Source organism: Dipodomys merriami, unplaced genomic scaffold, assembly GCF_024711535.1.
Source record: "Dipodomys merriami isolate MVZ:Mamm:240054 unplaced genomic scaffold, mDipMer1.0.p SCAF_345, whole genome shotgun sequence".
NCBI lineage: Eukaryota > Metazoa > Chordata > Mammalia > Rodentia > Heteromyidae > Dipodomys > Dipodomys merriami.
Window position 1 is genome coordinate 1,060,052 of NW_027204993.1, and position 15,930 is coordinate 1,075,981.

At 57.9% G+C, this 15,930-nt stretch overlaps 2 long non-coding RNA genes across 2 annotated transcripts; one reads left to right on the top strand and one right to left on the bottom strand.

Annotated features, from left to right (window-relative positions):
• Nucleotides 1-1,274: 1,274 nt before the first annotated feature.
• On the top strand, nt 1,275-8,513 carry LOC138803647 (uncharacterized). The gene is made up of 3 exons (XR_011364996.1): nt 1,275-1,415; nt 5,795-5,877; nt 8,363-8,513. It is a non-coding gene; the product is annotated as an uncharacterized lncRNA (long non-coding RNA).
• A 350-nt stretch (nt 8,514-8,863) lies between these two features.
• LOC138803648 (uncharacterized) lies at nt 8,864-10,791 on the bottom strand. Its single transcript, XR_011364997.1, has 2 exons — nt 10,624-10,791; nt 8,864-9,115 (listed from the first exon to the last, which is right to left on the bottom strand). It is a non-coding gene; the product is annotated as an uncharacterized lncRNA (long non-coding RNA).
• Between the last annotated feature and the right edge of the window lie 5,139 nt (nt 10,792-15,930).

A 15,930-nucleotide genomic window follows, 5' to 3' on the forward strand; every position in this document is an offset into this window, starting at 1 on the left:
GTGTGTGTGTGTGTGTTATATTACCTATATATTATATATGAATAATCATTAATAGTATAGATTAACTACATTAATAGATATTATACCTAATATATGTTTATATATAACATTATATAACATTAGCCAGGCGCCGGTGGCTCACGCCCATCATCCCAGCTACTCAGGAGGCTGAGATCTGAGGATCACGGTTCAAAGCCAGCCCAGGCAGGAAAGTCCATGAGACTCTGATCTCTAATGAACTAGCAGAAAACTGGGAGTGGTGCTGTGGCTCAAGTGGTAGAGCACCAGCCAGCCTGGAGCTGAAGAGCTGAGGGACAGCCCCCAGGCCCAGAGTTCAAGCCCCAGGACTGACTATATATATATATATATATATATATATATATATATATATATATCTGGACCTATATTGTATTATTTTATTGTTATATATATAAAACAATATATATTATATGTAATATATATTATATATAAAATATATATTATATATATATATAAAACAATAAAATAATATAATATAGGTCCATATAGAGATCCATGTAAGTGCTATCATAGAGGTCCATAGGTATATACCATATGTACCCATATATGTTAAACCTATGATCACAGGCGTTCTACACCCCCTGCGCCCGCTTCGGCCCCCTCGGTCCCTCGCTGTGCCTCCTGAGCCCGCGTAGCTCGGCGTCTGCAGCAAACGCCGCCCAGGCCCCGTCCCCGTGCAACTCTGCATCTGTGCACCCTGCAGCGTCGTCCTCCCCAGGGGAGCGCCGGGCCCTGGGCGGGGCGGGCCGGTCTTCGGGGGCTCCGTCCCGGGCCCTGACCGCACGGCCTGCTCCACCCCCGCGTCCACCTTTGTGCTGGTTCCCTGGAGATCAGAGTCTCGGGGACGTTCCTGCCCAGGCTGGCTTCGAACCACCCTCCTCAGATCTCAGCCCCCTGAGAAGCGGGGCGCCAGGCGCGGGCACCAGCGCTTGGCGAAGGAAAATGAGCTTCATCCAGGAGAAGGCATTTGATTGGTGCTCCCTTTGTCCTTCCAGCCTCCAGACGGCATTTGATTGGCGTTCCGTTTGTCCCTCCAGCTCGAGAAGGCATTTCATTGGTGTTCCCTTCCATTCGAGAAGGCATTTCATTGGTGTTCCCGCCCAGCCTTCCGCAGGCATTTGATTGGTGCTCCCTTTGTCGCTGCAGCCAATGAGCATCTTCGCCTGGTGGCCGGAGGCGGGCGCTGCGCCGGGCGGGTGGCGGCCTACCACGAGGGCGCCTGGGGAGCCATGGCGACGGCCGCTGGGGGCTGCGCTCCCTTCGGGGGAGGGGCCGGGCCCATCCGGTTGGCCGGGCTGAGCTGTCGGGGGCGGAGCCGCCTGTGTGCCATTAGCACACCTGCAAGCACACGGAGGACGCGGGCGTGGCCTGCGGCGGTGAGTCCTACGCCCCGACTCCCCCGCCGAGCATGCGCGGATGAGTCCTGCGCCGGCTCCCCAGTGATGCGCATGCGCGGATGAGTCCTGCACCGGCTCCCCAGTGATGCGCATGCGCGGATGAGTCCTGCGCCGGCTCCCAGTGATGCGCATGCGTGGATGAGTCCTGCGCCGGCTCCCCAGTGATGCGCATGCGCGGCTGAGTCCTGCGCCGGCTCCCCAGTGATGCGCATGCGTGGATGAGTCCTGCGCCGGCTCCTCAGTGATGCGCATGCGCGGGTGAGTCCTGCGCCGGCTCCCAGTGATGCGCATGCGCGGGCGTGTCTGCGGCCCTCCTGACCTAGAAAAGGCCCGGGGAAGAACCACAGAGAAGGAGGCGTCCCGGGGGAAGGACTTCCCGGAAACGGGGAGGAAAGGGGGAAACGGCTGCCAGAGTCAGGAGCGCAGAATTGTGGAGCCTAAGAGCGATCATGACGCAACGCACATACTCCGTGTAGGAGATGGAAACCCTGTTATCAGAGGATGCTTAGTTTACAGTGGAAATGGCGATTTATAATTGATATAATTAATATGTCATATACATACCATGATACAATATGCGTATAATCATGCACAATGCATAATATATAATCATTATCTATTAATTTATACTATGCATTATATCTAATGTATGCTATATAAATGTTCAGATTGTATCAATTAGATATGTTAATATATTATACAAATTATATACTATTATATTAATGGATTGTATAATGCATACTATATCTTGTATATAAGATGTATTTATATTACATATGATATGTCTATATTTTATATTAGTGTAATTATATAACATGACGATAGACAGCTCAGGGACGGCGCCTAGGCCCTGAGTTCAAGCCCCAGTGCAGAACCGTAACCCCCCCCCCTCCCGCCCCTCGGCGGGGCCACGCGGTCACTCAGTCAGCAGAGGGGTCTAGAAGGTTCCCAGGAAGCAGGGGTGGCGCGAGACGCGGTGGGTTCTGGGACATCTGTAGGAACGAAGTCAGCAACAGCAGGGGTAACAGTTGATTTCGTAAAGAAGTCCGGGCCACTGGGGAGAGGGGACCCGCGGGACCCTGTGGGGAGCTGCGCCGCCCCGCCTCCCGCCTCCCTGCAGACAATTTGTCAGTTGGGGATTGGCTGGTGTGACAGCTAGGCCCCTCCCCCGGGCGGGATGGAGCTCACGGGGGCGTGGCCTGGACTGGGATGGGCGATCAGGGGCGTGGCCTGGAGTGGGATGGGCGATCGGGGGCGTGGCCTGGAGTGGGATGGGCGATCGGGGGCGTGGCCTGGAGTGGGATGGGCGATCGGGGGCGTGGCCTGGAGTGGGATGGGCGATCGGGGGCGTGGCCTGGAGTGGGATGGGCTATCGGGGGCGTGGCCTGAGGGCATGGTGCTCCCAGGAGGCATGACCTTTGGAGGATGGGCTAGCAGGGGGTGTGGTCTGGGATGCGGCTAATGAGGGGCGTGGCCTGGACAAGGCTGGGTCTTGCAGGGGCGTGACCTGGGCGGGGATAGGTCTCGCAGAGGCGTGGCCTTGGCTTGGATAGCGCTCTGGGGGCGTGGCCTTGGCTGAGGCTGCGCTCCGGAGCCTGAGAAGCGAGGGCATTTCCCGGGGCCGGGGCCTGGGCGGGGATAGAGCTCTGGGGATGTGGCCTGGTCCGGGATAGCGCTCCAGGGGCGTGGCCTGGTATGGTGCTCACGAGAGGTAACGTTCCGGGGCGTGGCCTAAGGTGATGGGTTTCCGGGGTCGTGGCCGGGTTGGGGCTCCGGGGGCGTGGCCGGGGCGTGGTGGTGCTCCGGGGGCGTGGCCGGGTTGGGGCTCCGGGGGCGTGGCCGGGGCGGGGTGGCGCTCCGGGGGCGTGGCCGGGTTGGGGCTCAGGGGGCGTGGCCGGGGCGTGGCCGCGCTCTGGGGACGTGGCCGGGGCGTGGTGGTGCTCCGGGGGCGTGGCCGGGTTGGCGCTCCGGGGGCGTGGCCGGGTTGGCGCTCCGGGGGCGTGGCCGGGTTGGGGCTCCGGGGGCGTGGCCGGGTTGGGGCTCCGGGGGCGTGGCCGGGTTGGGGCTCCGGGGGCGTGGCCGGGGCGGGGTGGCGCTCCGGGGGCGTGGCCGGGGTGGTGCTCCGGGGGCGTGGCCGGGGCGGGTTGGCGCTCCGGGGGCGTGGCCGGGGCGTGGTGGCGCTCTGGGGGCGTGGCCGGGTTGTGGCTCCGGGGGCGTGGCCGGGGCGTGACCGCGCTCTGGGGGCGTGGCCGGGGCGGGGTGGGGCTCCGGGGGCGTGGCCGGGGCGGGGTGGCACTCTGGGGGCGTGGCCGGGCCGGGTTGGCGCTCCGGGGGCGTGGCCGGGTTGGGGCTCCGGGGGCGTGGCCGGGTTGGGGCTCCGGGGGCGTGGCGGGGCGGCGCTCTGGGGGCGTGGTGGCGCTCTGGGGGCGTGGCCGGGGCGTGGTGGCGCTCTGGGGGCGTGGCCGGGGTGGCGCTCTGGGGGCGTGGCCGGGGTGGCGCTCTGGGGGCGTGGCCGGGGTGGCGCTCTGGGGGCGTGGCCGGGGCGTGGTGGCGCTCTGGGGGCGTGGCCGGGGCGGGTGGGGTCCGGGGGCGTGGCCGGGTTGGCGCTCCGGGGGCGTGGCCGGGTTGGCGCTCCGGGGGCGTGGCCGGGTTGGGGCTCCGGGGGCGTGGCTGGGTTGGGGCTCCGGGGGCGTGGCGTGGCGGCGCTCTGGGGGCGTGGCCGGGGCGTGGTGGCGCTCTGGGGGCGTGGCCGGGACGGGTGGGGTCCGGGGGCGTGGCCGGGGCGGCGCTCCGGGGGCGTGGCCGGGGCGTGGTGGCGCTCCGGGGGCGTGGCCGGGGCGGGGCAGGTGGGCGGAGCTCTCCGTTGGGCGTGTCCTCCCTTTGGGAGTGACGGCCTCCCTTTTCCAGCTCCCCAGCGCTGCCCGGGCCGCGGGGCGGGGCGGGGCCCGGGGACTGAGGGCGAGCGTAGGCCGGGCGTGGAGGCTGCGGGGCGGGGTCCCGGGCGGGACAGTCCGCGGCCTCAGCTCCCGGGACCCGCAGGAAGCCGCAAGTGGAGCCGTGCCGCGCGGTAGACGCCAGCCTGCGCGCAGGAGCCCCGGGACCGACGCACGCACGCACGCACGCACGCACGCACGCCCTAAGGACCGCCCACCGGGCCGATCCTGCGCGCGCACGCTCCCCGTTCCCGTTTCCACGCCGGGCCGGGCTTGGCCCGGGCGGAGCCTCTCAGGGGCGGCTCCCCGCGAGCGCGGCTGATCTCCCGAGTCAGCAGAACAAGGACGGACGGACGGACAGACAGACGGATGGACAGACGGACGGACAGACGATGGACAGACAAACGGACAGACGGATGGACGGACAGACGGATGGACCGACGGATGGACGGACAGACAGATGGACCGACGGATGGACGGACAGACGAACAGATGGACAGACGGACTGACATGGACAGACAGACGGATGGACGGACAGGCCACAGACAGATGGACCGACGGACGGACAGACAGGCAGAGATTCAGACAGTTGGAGACTATCGGTATCTGAACGGTTTCTCAGAGTAGAAGGAGCAAATCGGGCCTCAGCGCCGCCGCCCGCCACCCCAGCGGCTCAGGAGGCCGAGGCCCGAGGATCGCGGTTCGAGGCCGGCCCGGGCAGGAAGGCCCGTGAGGCTCTGATCTCCCAGGAGCCACCAGAAAACCAGGAGTGGCGCCGTGGCTCAAGGGGTAGAGCGCCCGCCTGGAGCTGAAGGGCTGAGGGGCAGCGCCCAGGCCCCGAGTTCAAGACCCAAGACCACCACCACCACCAACAAAAACTTAAGCAGAGAAACTACCCCGTGATGCAGCCATGGCCTGTTTGGCCATCTCTCCAAAAGATGATGATAAAGACGCTCACACAACCGTGTTCCTTGCTGCACTATTCAAAGCTAACTGCGACCAACAGCAGATGAGTGGAGGGAAAAAATCACGCTAAATAAGTTAGCACACAGGGAAATAGCCATGCCGTAGGGTTTGGCGTTTTGTTTTTTGTAGCAGTCCTGGGGCTTGAACTCAGGGCCCGGGCGCCGTCCCTGAGCGGCTTTTGCTCAAGGCTGGCGCTCCACCCCTTGAGCCACGGCGCCCCTTGTGGCTTTTTACAAGTCCATTGGAGATGAGAGTCTCATGAACTTTCCCACCCGAGCTGGCTTGGACCTATGATCTGCAGATCTCAACCTCCTGAGTCGAGGATACTTTAAGAGACACAAAGAACGACCTGGGAACAAGAGGCTGGGTGAAGATTGGGTTTCAGGGCGGGGTGGGGGGGTGCTGGAGGGATTGTCTTCTGTGTCCTAACCACCCCAGATCTGCATTTGTTTTCTCCAGAGAACAGAATATCATCCACCGGATACGATACCAGATGAACTCCAGCTCAGAGCCAGACGGCCTGAATGCCCTCATTTCCTTAGGTCAGTGGGGTGATTCTGGGTCTCAGGCCCAACCTTGGCCTGCCCTCGATCCAGACACATGGTCCACCTGCAATGAGTACCAGGCTCCAAAGAGCATAACCATGAGCAGCCCAGGGGAATTTTCTAGCCTAGCAGGCCTGTGCTTATGTCTTTTATTGTTGGGGATGAGGCTTGGACTCGGGACTATGGCTTGCTTGGCTTTGCTTGCTGGCGCTCTACCGCGCAAACCACGCCTCCAGTCCTGCTTTGGGTTGGTTCTTGGTGGAGATGGCGTTTTCTGCCTGAGCTGGCCTCAGAGTGTGGTCCTCTGAGCTCAGCCTCCTGGAGGCCTGAGGATGACAGGCATGAGCCACTGGCCTCGGGCTCTGTAGTTATTTCTGAAGGGAGCCCCAAACCGTCATGTAGTAGAAGCTCATTTAATTAAGGTGGAGATTCCTCTTCGAAAAGCCCTTCCTAAGGGCTGTTTGCATTTTCCTTTTTCTCTTTTTCAGAGTAAGTTTCATTGTGTGAAATTTATTGTATGTATTTTTATTTTATTTATATATTTGCCAGTCCTGGGTCTTGAACTCAGGGCCTGGGTGCTGTCCCTCAGCTCTTCAGCTCAAGCCTGGTGCTCTACCATTTGAACCACAGCGCCACTTCTGGTTTTCTTGTGGTTCATTGGAGATCAGAGTCTCTTGGCCTTTCCTGCCTGGCTGGCCTTGAACCACAATCCTCCAATCTCAGCCTCCTGAGTAGCTGGGATGACAGGTTTTTAAACATAATATTGATTCTATTCCCTCCTCTCCTCTTTCCTTACTGTATATACGTAAATTATACAACATGGCCAGGTGCTCGGGCTCTGCCTTTGATCCCAGCTGCTCAGGAGGCTGAGATCTGAGGATCCAGGTTTGAAGCCAGCCCAGGCTGGAAAGTCTGTGAGACTCTGATCTCCAATAAACCAGCAAAAACAAAGGACAACAAAACAAAACAGAAAGTGGAGCAGTAGCTAAAGTGGTAGAGCACCAGCCTTGGGCAAAAGAGCTCAAGGCTGAGTTCAAGCCCCACGACTGATTAGAAAAATTGTTTTAGTGTTAAAAGTATTCTTACAATAATAATAATTATTATTATGTGTTAAGGATGACAAATAGTGTCCCAAGTCATTAAAATCCAGAAGTACTAGCTTGGCGTGGTAGCTCAAGCCTGTAACCCTGCTCCAAAACAAAGCCACACAGAAATACTTTCGGGGGAGAAAAATGAGGGAGGGGGTAACAAGTTTGACAAGAGACCTACTCATTTCTCACGAATGTAACTGAACCCCTGTCTACATCACCTTGATGATTTTTTTAAAAATGGGGGGAAAAGGCATTATCTAGAGCTCAAGCCAGAGTGATCTAGAGTGATCTAGAACTTTATCTGGAACTCTGTCCCTGGCACCGCCTGCATCACCTAGAACTCTATCATGAATGATCTAGAACGCGATCTAGAACTGGCTCGTGAGTCACCTAGAACTCTACCCTGCATGACCCAGAACCCATGCATTACTCAGGACTGAGTGCTGAGCCATGGGGCGCTCTACTGTGCCAGACCTAGAACTCTACCTAGAACTCTAGGTACCTGAACTCTTATCATGGGCTACCTAGAACACGATATGAGTTATCTAGAGCTCTTCTCTGCCACCCTTGGGGTATATGGTTTAAGAACAGCTGAGGACATGGTGGGCTTCTTGGCAAGGTCAAGCTAGCACTGCATCATGCCTCCTGAGTCTCCAAGACCCCTACGATGCACTACCTAGAACTCATGCACTACCTAGAACTCATGCGTGACAGGAGAACTAAGTCATGAGTTACCTGGAACTCTGTGGTGTGATCACCTAGAACTCCATCTAGAATTCTGGTGACCTGGACTCTATCATGGAGTACCTAGAACCGGTCCCTGGAATGCTGGCATGGATTACCTAGAACTCTAGCATGGGTTGTCTGGAACTCTATCACACCCTACATGTATTGCCTAGAACTCTAAGCATGAGTTGCCTAGAACCCGTAAATGCCACATGTGAGCACAGTGAGGAGATGGTGGGATTCTTGCCCAGGTTCAGCTAGACTGCTAATCACGCATGACCTAGAACGTTATCATGAATGGTCTAGAACGCGAATCCTGCATTACCTAGAACTCTTACCTGCCACATTTGGGGTTTGTATTTTATATCGTTTTATTTGTCAACCGTGAGGCTTGAACTTGGGGCCTGGGCACCACTTCTGGTTTTCTGGTGGTTCATGGGAGATCAGACTCTCACGGACTTTCCTGCCCGGGCTGGCCTTGAACCGCGATCCTCAGATCTCAGCCTCCTGAGTGGCTGGGATGACAGGCGTGAGCCACTGGTGCCCAGCTAGAAAGCCTATATTTTTCTCTCTCATGAGTCTGTGTCCATTAGATTTGTAGGAATTATTTCGTGCGCGCATGTGCAAAGAAAAAAACACCATTGTTTTTCTGTTTGTGGCTTTAGTGTGGCCTGTAAGAAACCAAGAAAACCAAGAAAACCCGGCTCATTCCTGGCCAACCAAGGTCCTGTGTCCAAGCCCGACAGACACACGGACACACTGTGGAGGGACAGGATAACAACAGTTTGTGTAAGACGTTCCAAGCGGCCAAATAAAACCAAATGTTGATGACTAGCTTGAGCTTGCCTTGACTCTTCATTCTTGCTTTCAAGAATTCCGATTGCTGCCGGCGCCCATGGCTCCCGCCTGTCACCCCAGCCGCTCAGGAGGCTGAGATCTGAGGATCGAGGTTCAAGGCCAGCCTGGGCAGGAAAGTCCGTGAGACTCTGATCTCCCATGAACCACCAGAAAACCAGAAGTGGCGCTGTGGCTCAAGGGGTAGAGCGCCAGCTTTGAGCTGAAGAGCTGAGGGACAGCGCCCAGGCCCTGAGTTCAAGTCCCACCACCGACGACAAAACCAAACAGACACCTCCACGCCAAAAACCACCACCACAAAACCCCATGGCCCTGTGGTTAAAAGAGTGCAAAGCTTTATTGTGGGGTTCATCTGAGCATGCGCGAGGAGGCTGCTTCCCGGCCTTTCTTTCCCACCTGTCTCCGACCTGGCAGCCACGCGCCGGCCCCGGTTCACACGGGCGTGACGGGACACACACCCTGGCCGCCCTCTGCCATCACCGCCAGGGCCACCGGGGTCTCCTCCCCGGTCTCTGTCCCCTCCCTTCTGGAAGTTTCGCTCCTAGGGGACGGAAGATGGCAATCTGAAACACAAAAGGACAGTGTGTGTGTGTGTGTGTGTTAGCTATTTTACTCAAGGCGGGCGCTCTACCACGTGAGCCACAGCTCCACTTCCGGCTTTTTGCTGGTTCACGGGAGATCAGAGTCTCACGGACTTTCCCGCCCTGGCTGGCTTTGAACCGTGATCCTCAGATCTCAGCCTCCTGAGTCGCTGGGGTGACAGGCGGGAGCCACCAAGGCCGGGCTGGGAAGCCATTTCGCATCTGGTTTTCTTATTTTAAAACAGTGTGGCAAACCTTTGAATGAGTTATGAGAGAGAAACTGAGGCAGAGCATGGGCAGCTATGATGATACAGGGGTCACAGAGAATCTGGGGTCCCCCCCCCCCGGCCTCTGTGATGTCAGAGCCGTGCTGTCACAGTACAAGCCAACGCTGACCTTCAAGAAAGAGGAAAGGCCGAGATTCGTGTAGGTCAGCCATCAAACCCCTGAAGTCAATCCCTAACGCCATAACAAAAATCACTGGCCGGGCGCCGGTGCTCCCGCCTGTCATCCCAGCCACTCAGGAGGCTGAGATGGGAGGATCCCGGTTCAAAGCCAGCCCGGTGGGAAAGTCTGTGAGACTCTGATCTCCCATGAACCACCAGAATCAGAAATGGTGCCATAGCTCAAGTGGTAGAGCGCCAGCCTTGAGCTGAAGAGCTGAGGGACAGTGCCCAGGCCCTGAGTTCAAGTCCCAGTAACCGCGCACACATGCACACACACCAGACAGAGACAGAGAGACAGAGAGAAAGCACACAGGATAATAGCAACCCTGCCAAAATGTCCAGCACAAAGCTGAGATGATGTCTACACACAAAATAAAGTGATTTAATTAATTCACTAATTAATTAGTCCTGGATCTTGAACTCAGGGCCTGGGCGCTGTCCCTCAGCTCTTCAGCTCAAGGCTGGCGCTCTACCACTTGAGCCACAGCGCCACTTCTGGCGTTTTCTGCCTCGTGACCTCCCAGCAACCTAGCAACAAGTACCGGAGCAGGTGAAGAGTCACCAAGAACCCCAGGTGACAGGCAGCGGTGACTTACCCACCATTCCCAGCTGCTCATCCCCTTCTTAGGACACTACCCGGTGGAGCAAACATCCCTTCACCCCCTGCGGATCTCCAACCTCCAGACCCCTCCCACCCCTCTGAGATGATGCCGGCCGCGGCTGGTAGCTCCTGCCTGTAATCTCGGCCCATCCCTCGCTGGAAGCCAGCCGGGACAGATTCCACTAGGCTCATCTCCCGCTAACCAGCCAAAAACAGACACCAGAAGGTGGAGGTGTGGCTCAAGCCGTCCAGCACCAACCTTGACAGACAGAGAGAAAGCCAAGCAAGCACAAGCCAGGCTCTGAGTTCGAGTCCCCACCCCAGCACAGAAACCTACACCCCAGAGATGGCGACGTTGCTGAGCTCTTTCTGGGCCCTGGGTCCCCGGCTCTTGGAGACGACGCGCCCTGCTGTACCCCGTTCCCCAGGCTGCCCACACTCACGGCTCCTCCCCCGCTGGTCTCTGTCCAGCAGGAACGGGGAGAACATAACGAAGATAAAGAAGATGAAGAGCAAGCCCAGCAGGGCGTAGAGCCACGGGACGCCGTGAGGCACCAGACTGAAGCCCCGCTCAGACACCGCCATGAGCACCCGACACAGCGCCTGGAACCTTCTGCCCTGAGCCTCAGCCCTCCAGGGCCTCCAGGATGAAGTCATAGCTTCACACACAATGGAACAGAGGAGGACGGGCGGGGGGTGGGGGGGGTCCCTCCCGCCTGTGCCCCGGGGGAGTGAATCTCAAACAACAGCCGAGCCACCCCCGCACGCCCGTAATCCCAGCTCCTCAGGAGGAGGCTCGGATGGGAGCCTGGAGGAAAGCCCACAGGAGCGTTATCCGGGATGAGCCACCAAAAAGCCAGAGTGGAACAGGGGCCCAGGGGGTAGAGCGCCGGCCTGGAGCAGACCAGCAGCTCAGGGAGAGCGCGCCCAGGCCCTGAGTTCAAGCCCTGGGCCTGGCACACGCACACACACACACACACACACACACACACACGAGTTTTCAAGGCTGCAGCTGACTCCCAGAAGTCAAAGTCTCCCGGGTTGTGTTTCCTGCCTGGGCTGCCTTTGAACCGGGACCTTCCCATCTCAGCCTCCGGCTCTTCGTGTCTGTCCGTGTGTGGGGGACGGAGCGGCGCCCTGTGAGTTGGTCTCTGTGGCATTGGAGCTGGGAGGCCTGGACTAAAGGCATGCCCTCCCTCACTAAGACCTATTTTGAGAGCAGAATACCAATGGTTGACCTTTGGGTTTGTAAGCATGTTCCAAGGTTGGACGTTTCCCCCTCTCCATCACGAGTGGGTAGTGAGGTTGCCGGCTGAGGGAATCATGTAGATCATTCTAGATCTTTCTACCAGGCCTAAGACAAGGAAAGCCTACAGCCAGCTGTAGGCCTGGTGCCCAACTTCATCATGGTTCCTCAGATGGGAGCCACAGACTCGGGTGGGTTTATTGTCTGTTCCCTGCTGGGCTGTAACCAGGAGGACAAAAGAAGCTACGTGCAAAGGAACCAAACAAAAATAGTGTCTATATTCAGGGAAAAAAAGAGGTTGTAAGACGCGTGTGTGTGCATGTGAGTGTGTGTGTGTCCCAGGACTTGAATTCAGCACCTAAGCACTGATCCTGAGCTTTTTTTTTGTTTTGGGGGTCAAGGATGGTGCTCGACCACTTGGGCCACAGCTCCACTTCCGGCTTTTTGCTGGTTCATTGGCGATCAGCGTCTCCCAGACTCCTGTTCTGCCCTGGGGCTGGCCTCGAACCGCAATCCTCAGGTCTCAGCCTCCTGAGGAGCTGGGATGACAGGTGTGAGGGCCGGTGCCCAGCTTCCTCCTCTCTATTGGAGAGGGCCAAACCCAGGGACTCCCAGAGGGAGGACGGAAATGGGGGGGGGCGGCAGAAATGGCGCTGGAGGGAGGGGGGCCGGAAGGGGGGCCGGAAGTAGAAGTCACTTTGCTAATGCGTCTTCATCTCCTCCTTAACTTCCTGATCAGCCCAAAAAGCAAGCTGTTAAGAGCAGTGTTCGGACCTGGGCAACGGTGGCTCCCGCCTGTCATCCCAGCCACTCAGGAGGCTGAGATCTGAGGATCAGGGGTTCAAAGCCAGCCCGGGCAGGAAAGTCCGTGAGACTCTGATCTCTAATTAGTCACTAAAAAGGCAGAAGTGGAGCTGTGGCTCAAGTGGTAGAGCACCAAACTGGAGTGAAAAAGCTCTCCCCCGCCCCCTCCTGGGCTGGCTTTGAACTGTGATCCTCAGATCTCAGTCTCTTGAGTAGCCGGGATTACAGGCGTGAGCTGCCAGCTCAGAGCTAAGGGTGGACTTTGTGCATTTGGCTTTTTCTCTCTTCTTATCAGTCATCCCTCCCTCCCTCCTTCCCTCCCTTCCTCCCTCCCTCCCCCCCCTCTCTAGGCTATAAAAATATTTTGCTTCCAACTGTATTTTCTGATCTCTGATTTCTCAGAGACATTTTCAGATTTCTTCCCTTGGTTTTTACTCAGAACGTTCTAGCAATATGCAAATCGAGCTAGGAAAAATGAAAGCATGCAGTGGAGACCGACGGAGGAGGTAGGGTACTGAGCCGGGCACTGGTGCTCCCGCCTGCCATCCCAGCTACTCAGGAGGCTGAGACCTGAGGATCACAGTTCAAAGCCAGCCCGGGCAGGAAAGTCCCTGAGACTGGGTTTTGTTGTTTGGGTTTTGTTTTTGCCAGTCCTGGGGCTTGAACTCAGGGCCTGGGCGCTGTCGCTGAGCTTCTTTGGCTCCAGGCTGGCGCTTTACCCCTTGAGCCACAGCGCCACTTCCGGCTTTTTCTGTGTATGTGGTGCTGAGGAATCGAACTCAGGGCTTCATGTATGCAAGGCAAGCGCTCTACCACTGAGCCACCTGCCCAGCCCCATGAGACTCATCTCCAACAAACTTCTATGTGTGTGTGTGTGTGTGCGTGTGTCCGTGTGTGTGTGCGTGTGTGCGTGTGTGTGTGTGCATTGTGCTCATACATTGACATGTTGAATTAAAACCTCTTTGTCCAACTACTGAATTATGATCACGATGATAATAATTAATAATCATAATAAAGTTTTATCAGCCCTGCCCCCCTCCATGAAACACATCCCAGAGTCCCTGATGAAATTAACACAAGGAAAATGGATGTCACCGTGGTAACGCAGGTGTGAAATGTCCCCCCCTCCCCACCCCGCACCCCTCATCCCCCTCCCCACCCCCCCTCCCAGCAGTGAGCTCCAGGGCGCCCCCTGCAGGCCGAGCGAGGAACACAGCTGTGAGCGAACCTGAGTTTACTCTGGGGGTGGGGGGTGGTCAGTTGTGGGATTTGAACTCAGGGCCTGGGCGCTGTCCCTCAGCTCTTCAGCTCCAGGCGGGCGCTCTACCCCTTGGGCCACAGCGCCACTTCTGGCTTTTTCCGCTTCTGCGGTGCTGAGGACTCGAACCCAGGGCCTCCTGCAGGCGAGGCGAGCACCCCACCCCTGAGCCTCCTGCCAGCCCCTGGGTGGACCTGTGACGTCTCAGGGACCCAAAGCCGTCGCCACACACAGCGGGTGAGGAACAGAAAAACCCGAAGCATTTATTCTTAGGCGTGGGCCGGAGCGTGGAGGCCGGGGCCGGCGGCCCCCCGGGGGAGGGCCGAGGCCGCCATGCACGCGGGGCCTCCGGCCCAGCCCACCCCGCTCAGTACAGACACACCGACTTCTCGAACACCATGCCCGACACGCGGAGCTCCGCCTTCTCGGTGGCCGGAACGTTCTCCTCCTTCAGCAGTCTCTCCCGCATCAGATCTTTCTCTGCACAATGTGGAGAAACATAACGAAAAGGAAAGGAGAGAAATCAGAAAGAGCCGCTGGAGGGGCTCACTCGGAGGGTGAGCCAGAGAGCGAAAAGAGAGAGAGAAAGCTCATCAGAGTCACCGAGAAAGGAGTTGAGCGCTGTAGCGCACGCCTAGCGTCCCAGCGACTCAGGAGGCTGAGATCTGAGGATCGCGGTTCAAAGCCAGCCCGGGCAGGAAAGGCCGTGAGACTCTGATCTCCCAGGGAGCACCACCAAACAAAGCAACAGAAATGTGGAAGTGCAGATATGTGTGGCTCACGTGGTAGGACCTTCAGTGAACAGCACCGAAGCCCTGAGTTCAAATCCCAGGACAGGCCTGAGAAAGAGACAGAGACAGAGAGGAGGGAAGGAAGGAAGGAAGGGGGGAAGGAAGGAAGGAAGGGAGGGAGGAAGGGAGGAAGGAAGGAAGGAAGGAGGGAAGGAGGGAAGGAAGGAAGGAAGGTTCTAGTAGCATGCAGCATGCAGGGGAAGAAGAGGCCCCAAGGCCTTGAACCGTTTTCTTCCCAAATAGATTCCTGGGGCTCCTGGGGGTGAGAACCAGGTCTTAGTGAGCCCCGAACTTGGCCCAGAGTTAGTTCAGATCCACCATGGACAGATGCCACCCCAAGGAACCCCCAACCCCCCCCCCACCCCACAATGGATGAAGAACAAAAGACCTGCCATCCCAGCGACTCAGGAGGCTGAGATCTGAGGATCGCGGTTCAAAGCCAGCCCGGGCAAAAAGTCCGTGAGACTCTGATCTCCAGTGAACCACCAGAAAACCGGAAGTGGCGCTGTGGCTCAAGTGGTAGAGCGCCAGCCTTGAGCACAAAAGCCAAGTGGAAGGACAAAGGCCCGAGTTCAAGTCTTAGTACACACACACACACACACACACACACACACACACACACACACACACACACACACACACACACATGTGCACACCAGCCCTAGGTCTTGAACTCAGGGCCTGGGCACTGTCCCTCAGCTCTTCAGCTCAAGGCGGGCGCTCTACCACTTGAGCCACAACTCCATTTCTAGCATTTTGCTGCTTCCTTGGAGATGAGAGTCTCACAGACTCCAACTTCACCTGGCCTCAAGCCACGATCCTCAGGTCTCAGCCTCCTGAGGAGCTGGGATGACAGGCGGGAGCCTCAGGCGCTGGACTGTGTCCGTGCCAGGATGTGAAGTCAGTACCCCAAACTGTCCTCGATCCCCCCCGCCCCCCCCTACTCCTGCCTCCCCCCTCCCATCTGTCTTCCGGCTTACCTCGCTGGCTCTTTATTTTCTTTTTACAGTGATGGACGATCAGGAAAATCAGAAAAAGGAAAAGACAAGGCCCCAGGCTAAAGCCCAGGATGCTCGTCACGAAGAAGATCCCAGGGCCCGGGTTGGAGTGGATTTGTGCAAAGAGCATAGCGAAAATGCAGAGGAGACATGAGCGCCGTCTCCCCTCCCCCCCGCCCCGTGACCCCGCAGGGGCTCTGGGTGGATGAGGTCACAGGCCCCCCGACACAATGGGAGATTGTGATGACCCCCCAGGGACTGACCCAGCCCGGACTCTCCCCACAGTGCTCCCCCGAGAGGTTAGACCTCAGGTTGTGGGACTAGCCTGGTGCTGTGGCTCACACCTGTAATCCCGGCTACTGAGGAGGCTGCGCTCTGAGGATCGCATCTGGGAGACTCTTCTCGCCAATGAACCACCAAAAGCCAGACGTGGCGCTGTGGCTCAAGCGGGAGAGCTCCAGCCTTGAGCGAAAAGAAGAAAGAACAAAGCTCAGGGACGGCGCCCAGGCCCTGAGTTTCAAAACCCCAGGACCTGGCTCTTTGTGTGTGATTCGAGACACCCAACTTCTCCTGGCCTCAAGCCGCGATCCTCAGCCCTCAGCCTCCCGAGGAGCCGGGATGCCAGGCCGTGAGCGCCGCTGCCCGGCCACAGC